Source organism: Morone saxatilis, unplaced genomic scaffold (genome assembly GCF_004916995.1).
Source record: "Morone saxatilis isolate NCDOM2014 unplaced genomic scaffold, NCSU_SB_2.0 Contig15, whole genome shotgun sequence".
Taxonomy (NCBI): Eukaryota; Metazoa; Chordata; class Actinopteri; family Moronidae; genus Morone; species Morone saxatilis.
In genome coordinates, this window is record NW_023339707.1 from 8,536,023 (window position 1) to 8,545,461 (window position 9,439).

Consider the following 9,439-nt stretch of genomic DNA (forward strand, 5'->3'; position numbering starts at 1 on the left):
CAACATAACCAAAATGTCGTACCCCAGTTCTCTTTTATTGACGCTGGTCAAGATGGCGATTACAGTTTATTTTCAAGTTGACTCTGAATCTCTCTGTGTGAATGCACCAACTTACAACAACAATAACAATATCTTACCCCAGTTCTCCTTCATTGAAGTTTGACGTTCACCCTTGGACGTCACTTTTCATGGAACACATTGCTGGGTGCCAGGAGAAACTTGGTTTCTTTCTTCTCCAATGACTTTAAAACAGATTTAAAACGGTTTTTTACACTTGCCAAACCATAACCTTTACATCTTTTAATGATAAATTTTTGGCTTCAAGTGCGATTACAGGTTATTTTTTCAAGTTGATTCTGAATCTCTCTGTGTTGAACTGCACCAACTTAGCCACAATATCTTACCCCATTTCCTTCATTAGAAGGTTGATTCAAGTTCAGGGCCTTGGACCGTCACTTTTCATGGAACATTTGCTGGGTCTGCAGGAAGAGACTGATCTTTCTTTCCTCCAATGGACTTTAAACAGATGAAAATTGTTTTACATTGCCAAACATAACACTTTTAACATCTTTTACATGAATATTTTGGGCTTCAAGATTGGCGATTTACGTATATTTGTCAAGTTGACTCTGAATCTCTCTGTGTTGAATGGCACCAACTTAGCCACCAGATATCATTACCCCAGTTCTTCCTTCATTGAAAGGATTGATTTCAGGTTCACCTTTTGGACCGGTCAACTTATTTTCATGAAACATTGTGGGTGCGGGAGAGACTGGTCTTTCTTTCCCATGGAACTTTAAAACAGATTTAAAAAGGTTTATTACACTGGCCAAACATAACACTTTTTAACCTTTTAATGATATTTTTTGGGCTCAGAGATTGGCAGATTTACAGGTTTATTTTCAAGTTGTCTTTGTGAAAAGCATTTTAAAACAGCATCATTTTAATTAGTTAATTTTCACTGTAACTGCTTGCTTATTGCCGTTAGGCACTAATGTAACAATGCACACTGGACTTTTCACATCTTGTGTGAGGTGGACTGGAAGCTGATTTGAAAAAAAACATTTAACCTTACATGTTCAGTTCATACTTGTTCTTTATACAGGAAGTTACATCATTTCCAAGCTCCTTGTCCTTTATTTCAAGCTATAGTTGTTAGTTATCCATAGTGGTTTTTTCTAGATAGGGCTCGCCTTTGATTTTCTAAGAACACACAATACGGCTGTTTACAAGCAGGTTTACCTTAACGGTTTATGGTCAAGGTACCTCTCGTCCCGTAACCCAGTCGTGCTGGGCAACTCCATTATGTTTAGGTTTTCACCTACAAAACCTTCCAACATAAAACAACATCAAGCCTTTAAAATCAATAAAGGGGATTTTCCTTTGGGGAAACCTGAATGCACTTTTTTTTTGTTTTTCCTCTTCCTGGCAGTGCTGGACAGCTACACTTTCACTTTTCATTTTTACATCTTCGCAGCACTGGACCCATTTCCTCCCCTCTGGAGAGCGGTTACAGTTTTACCCAATTGACTAATAAGAATAAGTAATAATGCATATGAATAACATGTTATGTAATATTAGTTATTACTGTATGAAGCTTGTGCTCATTCATTTATCTGTATTTTCCCTCATATTCTTGTATTACTTTTTACACCTGCAAGGAATTGTGTTTAACTTTTCTGCTTTAAAAAATCCTCCTTTGGCTCTCTTGGTACCAATCAGGGAAGCTACTGTTATTGGGAAGTGAAACCATACAGCTGGAACGCCAATGAGGGTAACCAAAGGTGGGCATATTCCCTGATCCTTCAGACATTGATCTGGCAGTGATAGTGCTCGTGTCCAGAGCACATGGTAGTTCAAACGTCCAAAGTCAGCTTTTATTGTCAAATATTGCTAACATGCACCGACATACAGCACGATGAAATGACGACCATGATGGTCAGATGCTGAAGGGGAGGCCGGGGGGGTGTGCGGTCGGAGTCTGTGGGCGGGGCAGAGGGAGGAGGGGGGTAGAGCAGGGAGGGAGTTGATAGTACTGTATTGTAACATCTGCAGTTAATCAGAAACGTTTGTAGTGTGCTGATATGATCCATATGATGAAAATATGAATGGACACATTGAAACAAATTGTCAATAGCTGATTGTTTCTGTGCGCAAGAGGTTCCCTGTGTTATAAGAGTATCGTGGCTCCTTTAGGGAATAGAGCAGTGCGTAACGTGTGTGTGGTAGAGCGAGAGAGAGAGAGCGGGAGTGTGTGTGCGGCGGTGAATGGCAGAGCAGAGAGAGACACAGGTTGGCCATAAATTGTGGGTTTAGCAGTGAATGTACAGTTTATGTCACAGTTGTCGGTGAATAAAGGCTGTCACTTCTCAAGACCTCAGTGGAGCTTTGGTGTGTTGTTTGCCAACTGCTGAAGAGAAAGTGAAGGGGGTTTTTCCCGGTCTGTGAGGTTAACACCTGACTTGGACTATGATTTTAATGACAATAAATACTTAATTTTTGGGGGCGAAATGGAAAATTTAAGTTTTTATTTTATATTTGTTGTCCTCTTAAGCTCACTACAGCATACATATTCACTTAACCCAGTTTTTGTCGAAAAACTATGAATGCAGACAAAAAACCTATTATATATCTATTATATTGTTTTAGCTGTCATATTTATAAATTAACTTTATATTTACTGCTCTTCCATGCGTGGGGTGGGTTGTTAATTGGACTGTATTGAAAAATGACTGATAAAGAGAAGGCAAAAATTAAGTTTGTAATTTTTTTTTAACTCAAACCTTGTGTGATATCTTGGACACTATCAATTTAATTTGGCAAAAAAAAAAATCCATGTTTTCACTCAATGGAAACTAGTCCATTGTAGAGTGAACTGTATTATTATTTCTATTGTGTCTACAATGTTTTATATCTATTAATTTATGGGGAGGTTTTTTATTTTTTCAGTGGCTTGGGGTCCACGCACCACTCCTCCTAAAGCCTCCTAAAGCATTATACATAATTATTACGCCCAAGAAAAGTTGCCAGATTGGACAATTTTCCACCCAGTTACTGCAGCTACAGGATGAATTATGTTGGTAAAAATTAGCTTGGATTGATTGACAAAAACGTTGGCTTGGTTTGTCATAGTGTGGGCGTTTTTCTGATTTATTTTCTATATTCATGTTTTAATGACAATTTTTAACCAACCTGGCAACACTGCTCAAAAAGCTATTTGGTTCACTTACCTGCTTGACATCAGAGGCACGCCTGCCGGCTTCTAGCTGGTTAGACCAGCAAGTAGCAACAATGATAGCTCATATAAATTAACATTATGCTGAAAATAGTATTAATTCACTGCTCAAACATCCATTCAACCAGAGGACTCTCTGGGGGAACTGGAACCAGACCAGCCAAAGAATTTAGATATTAAACAGCCTTCTGGACGTGACCAATGGAGTGCTATATTCGAAGTTTTGCTAATGAGTGGTATCAAAAGAAACTGCTTTTTGGATTTACCAAAAGACATGCTCTTTTTTGTTTTCCATGCCATCTGACACAGGTTGAAAAGCCACGCCACTGCATTCAATGCCAACTGAATCATCCCGATGTAGCATGGCAACATCAATCTGTCTGCTGGTCAGTTGGACCACCACTTTAAACCAGACTGAAATATTTGAATAACTATTAGATTGATTGCCATAAAATTAAAAGACATTCATGGTCACGAAAGGATGGATCCTACTGGCTTTGTTGATCCTCTGATTTTCCTCTGGTACCACCAGCAAGTTGACATTTGACAGCTTTATTTTATATAAGGAGTTTTGAGGCATAATAACCTTAATTAATATTAAAGTTCCACCCTTAAATAAGGGAAATAATAGGCAATAATTTATTGAAATCAGATTAATAATAAAATTAATAATTACAACCAAAATCTTAATTAAGCTTGAGCTATCAAACACAAGTATGTGTGTGTGTGTTTCATAATAAAAGCATGGAGGAAGGAAGGTAAATAATTGAGAAGTCTCCCCATAGAAATGCAGGAATTTAGACCCTCTTCAATCTCACTCCATCATGCATCGCCATTCGTGAGATCCACATACACACAATGCAAACATACAAACACACAAAGACACACACATGACCCGGCAGACCTGTGCTGGGTTTTGTCCAACAGCGTGTGTGTGTGGGAGCACCAGAGATTCAGTATGTATGTGTGTGTGTGTGTGCGTGTGTGTGATTTCACAGCCTTTACACTGTGTACACATGGTCAGCACCTGTTCACTGCTCCCCTCCATGTCTTTTTATGACCCATGCAGCTCATTGAACCCTCATTACCCTTCCACCCTGACTCACCTCTTCCCAATCCTGCTTATCTCTCCTCATCTCTTTACTGACTTTGATGTGTAAGCATTTTCAATTACCAAACCTCATACCTGGAATAGCACAGTTTAAATTAACATAGACATTGTAAATGATAAGGCAAAGGACCAATTACTGTAAACCGTTACAGACGCACATTAGTCAATGGAATAACAAAAAGTAAAAATAAAAAGTTTTTTTTTACATGTTTCTTTTATTACATTTTAAAATGGAATTATTTAAAGACAGAATACAGTGGACGAGCTCGGCTCAGCAGAGTGTGACATAAACACCAAAAACTTGGGCTAGCATGCTCACTGAATCTTTGAAATGGGTAAATCACCATATTAGCCAACACGTTGTATGTACAGCCTGTCTTGGTTATTTTAAAGATGAGACTGCTGATCCTCTTTGTCGATGCAGTTTCTGTGAAAAATCCCAAAATCTGACAACTACTGACTACTCTACCTGTAACCTGTAAATATAGGTTTGTTTGTTTTTTTCCTAAAAAACATGGTGAATTGTTTGGTTATTAGACATTGAACACCAGAACTGAAAAGCCAGAAAAACGTATACACAAATCCGTGTATCAGTGCAGTTTGAGAACCGTTAATGGTTGTGTGTTCTGTGAGGTTAGCGCAGGCGGCAGAAAAGAGAAAGAGGCAGAAGCGATGGCTCCTATTAAGACAAATGTACCTTCTTTTGTGGTTCACGCTTGTGTGTTTGATATCATAAGGGTTTTCTCTAGGTGATTCAGTTTAGGTAACAAAAGCAGTTCAGTTAGGGGGACTGAAAGATTGTGCTTTCATGTTATGTGTCGTGCTTCCGGTCACAGCAGACAATCTTTCCATAACCTTAACCAAGTGCTGCTGTTACCCATAAAAGCAGCAGTTATTGTAGGTGAAGATTGGTGTCAGTGTTTGACAGATACAGTCAGTATCCGCATTTTACAACTTGCCAGATATGTTGGTTTCATGTTGGTAAAAATTTAATTCCCTTCAAAAATGTATTTGGTTTTGCAAAATAAAAGCAAAAACGTAATTTCTGTGAGACAGGGTTGATCTATGAGAAAAGGCCACAGTGCCACCAAGCAGTGAGTTTCTGTGGTTTTTGTACAGAATTATAAATCTGTCTTTGTGTATTATTATAAGAATCTAGACTTTATTTAGCCGAAGCCGTTCAATTCCTGAGTTGCGTTCATGCCAGAGCAATAATCTTTGAAAAGCATAAATGACAGAATACCATTTTCTCCTATATATTAGCCTCCTACACTGCGCTATATTTTCAGAAAAACTAACAGAAGAGCAGCAAGCAATCAAATTACTTTGAGAATTCTAGTCAGTTTGTGGTTACAGGTATCTGCAGGTTGGAAAAATATTAACCATGAACTTTACACCCTTGTATTTATCCGTTAATCCGAAGAGTTTACATGCTGTTTAAGTTTACTAGTTAAAATATTGTTTAAGGCCATCAGCAGAACAAACTAACAGGACGGTTTCACAGCCAAGATGCTGACAGCACTAAGCTTAGCAGAGAGCTGAACCCCATGTTGTGCTGTGAAATATGGTGGCGTGTGATATTTTACTGCTCATGTCTTGACTCTGAGGTGAGAGAGGGTTTTAAAGGATTAAGAGTGATGAATGATGGGGGATTTGGGAGGGGAATATTCAACTTTAGATGGACTTGTTTCTATCATGTTTGAACTGTTCAGTCCAGGTCGATCAGCACGAGGTGCAGCCCAGGAGCAGGAGAGGGTATGTGATTTATTGTTGTGTGTGTGTGTGTGTGTGTGTGTGTGTGCAGAAAAATTCAACACATTCAGGGGTTGGTTTTTGCATTCCATAATGTTTAAAATGTTAGACTGAAATGATGCGAGATATTATGAAGAATGGGGAAGTGAGGTGGGGGTTGGGAATAAGTGTGTGACAGAGACAGGTAAGCAGGCAAAACGAGTTAAAAGACCCATCAGACTGTGGGTTACTGAAGAGAAAAGTTTATTTTAGCCAGAAGTGTAATTACATGATATCTGTGTTCATATCAGTCACCCTCTCAATCTCTCTTTATCTCTCTGTCATGCCTTTCTGTTCTTTCTCTGATGCCATTCTGTTTTTCCCCATCATGCTTGTTAATATTCCCTTTCTTGCCTCTCTTTCATCGCAGTCAATTCCCCATCCCTCAATGACAGATAACCCGGCAGCCATCGGAGTGATTGGCCTGCTGTTATCTTCTCCTCACTACTAATATGGTGTGTGTGTGTGTGTGTGTGTGTGTGCTGGTAGACTGATGGAGGTGATATGAATATTCAGGAACAAAGAAGGCCTTCACTGTGGGATTAGGGAATCAGACGGTACATCAGCCTGACATTCCACAGGGACTCACTGACTTTGCGAGGAAACATCAACCTGACCTGTATAAGCACTGCTATGATACAGCTGGGCATCAAATGTCACCTAAAAGAAATTCCAAACATATAGATTTCCTTTAAATCTTGTGTTAATCTGCATCCTGGATGACTGGGAGTCTGTAATTCAGCTGCAGAAAATGAACATGCAGAGGCACGTTCAAGTGCCGTCCTCAAACTTAGCAAAATAAGGATTCTGTTGAAACTGTGGTCACTTCCCAAGAAAATGAATTTAAGAACATTATTTTGTTTTTGTTTGCTGCTGCACAAACTTGACTACTAATTTTGTGTGGCACTCAGATAATGTTAAATTGACAGACAGAGGAACTTGTGAAAGTAACAAATGGCAGAAACAATAAGGTAAAAACACCATCGTGAAGCTAGAAGCTTCTAAACAGGATTTTCACCCAACAGCAGCTGATGGAAGCACACACTGATTCACATTTTGTTCTGCAGTTGTTTGTAAGTCTTTGGTGGTGGAAACGCTGTACTAGTAAAGACATGTTTGTAAAGGTAGAAAGAGAGAAAGACAGAGGTGAAAGTGAAAAGGACAAAAATGAAAGAGAGGGACAGGACAGAGGTGAGACCTGTCCCAGTTAACCTGGTCGATAGCTGTTAGAGACGTTTCACTCCTCACCTGTCAGAGGCGGTTAGAGAAGATAAAGTTGTTATTGGTAGTGACCTGGAAACACAAAACACAATCTTCAGTGTCTTAATGGGGACTTTCTGATGATTACATTCTTAGCCCTTTTTCCTAACCTGCACCTTGAGAATAGCTCATGTTCTCTTAACCCTAACCTAAACCTTAATCTGTGTGTGTTTGTTTTATCAGCATTGTGTGGTTCTGTGTGTGCATGCACCATAATGAGTCCCTATTTGTTTGTTAAAATAATAATTATAATAATTAATTAATAAAATAATACAATTTCACCAGGGAAATCAAGTGCCACTTTTAAAATAGTCCTGAGTATACTACTAATTTCGTAAATTAACTGCAATTTCTCATTGTCTATCTTACATTAAATGGTTTATACCAGGGCTTTTAAAAATAGCAATATTTCTATTATTCAGAAAATATGCCTGCGAGTTTGAGCAAAAATGTTTATTTCTAGATTAAATTAATGTTTAATATTATTGTTAGAATTTTCTTTTATTTAGATATGATCAAAGGCTATTTTTAGCGCAACATTTACTGTACTCGCTGCAAGATGACCTTATTTACAGTAAACTGAACATTGTCTTCTCGCAGCAGGAAACATACCAACTTTTGGCTGCATTGAGACATAAAATCCCCTTTATATCTTTTATCTGAAACCCATTAGAAACTGAAAACAATGACCCTTATTTATCAACCAGTGTATGTGTACAAAAAGGGTGTAAGATAAGGTGTGTGTCGGGCACCAGTAGTTTCAGATAAAGAGGTTTTAAGAGAACCAGTAGACCACCTTTATCAGTTTCTTGGAGGGAGGAGGAGGGAAACAGGAAGGTAAACCTGAACTAAATCCTGCTTTCACTAAAGGACGTTTCGCAGACCGCAGTACAGTCCCTGTCTGTGGGCAGTTAAAGAATGTGACCCTGCAGAGCTGTAGCACTAACCCTGTAGTGCACAAAATTAGAGGCTCAGGAGGAGGAAAGTTTCCTATTGAAAAAAAAAAGCATTTTTCACAAACATGGTATAACGAATTGTTCATAATGCAGAGCAGATCTTCGGATAGTTTAAAGTAGAATTTTGCTGTTTTATTCTGAGAGAATGGTCAGGGCTTTAATTGTTTTTGACCCTGCATATTCTTGTTCCATAGTGAGATGCATCTTTTATTATTTTGTTATTTTGTATTATATTGGTATTATCTTATCAATATGCATCTAAATCTATAACTCATTTCAACAAATTTAATGTAAGCTTTTGTATAGACTGTGCAACTGAAAAGTCATGAATAGAGAGGATCCAGACACTGGAATTAACTCACTCTTATGAACTCTGTGTATGTTGAGTAAGAATACAACCCAGTTAGGGAGGGGTTTTTAAAAAATGTTTTTGGTTGTTTGTATTTTCTTTGAAATCGTAATGTACTAACATCATATAATCATCAGCCAAAAAAAAAAATATGCTGGTCTCTGGTGATGGAGCTCCAACCAATGAGAACTTGAGGTTACCTGATGATCCATTTCCGGGTTTCATGACCAGGATGTCATGTAGCCTTAAAAAACGCCTCAAACATAGATTCAACTGTATAGAAGGCTGATTTTCACACGCTGAATTGGACAGATCATCTTACGCTTATAGAAATGTAAAGTTACTTTCACTGTCACTTACTTTTTAAAAATGTTTTTCTGTTGTCAGGAATCACAAAAAAATGAAATGTATCCAAGTAGCTAAGAGACAAAATATCATACACAAGCAATACTGAGATACAACCAACACTGTTGGATAATTCTAATTTTCCATCAGAACTTCCTGCTTTTTCATGCTCACATCTCTGGAACAGCATAAAATGTAAGATGTAGCCTGTGTCCCCTGACAGTTATTCTAGACTGCACTGAGATTAGTGGATCATCGGCCCCTGTACTCCCATCCTGTGTGGGGTGGAGCGGCACTGAAGGGACAAACCGGTCTGGAATTACTCATGCTTAGGACATTATTCAGCTGGTTGCTGTGTTAGCAGGCTGCTCTGCTTCTTTTTTTTTTTTTTT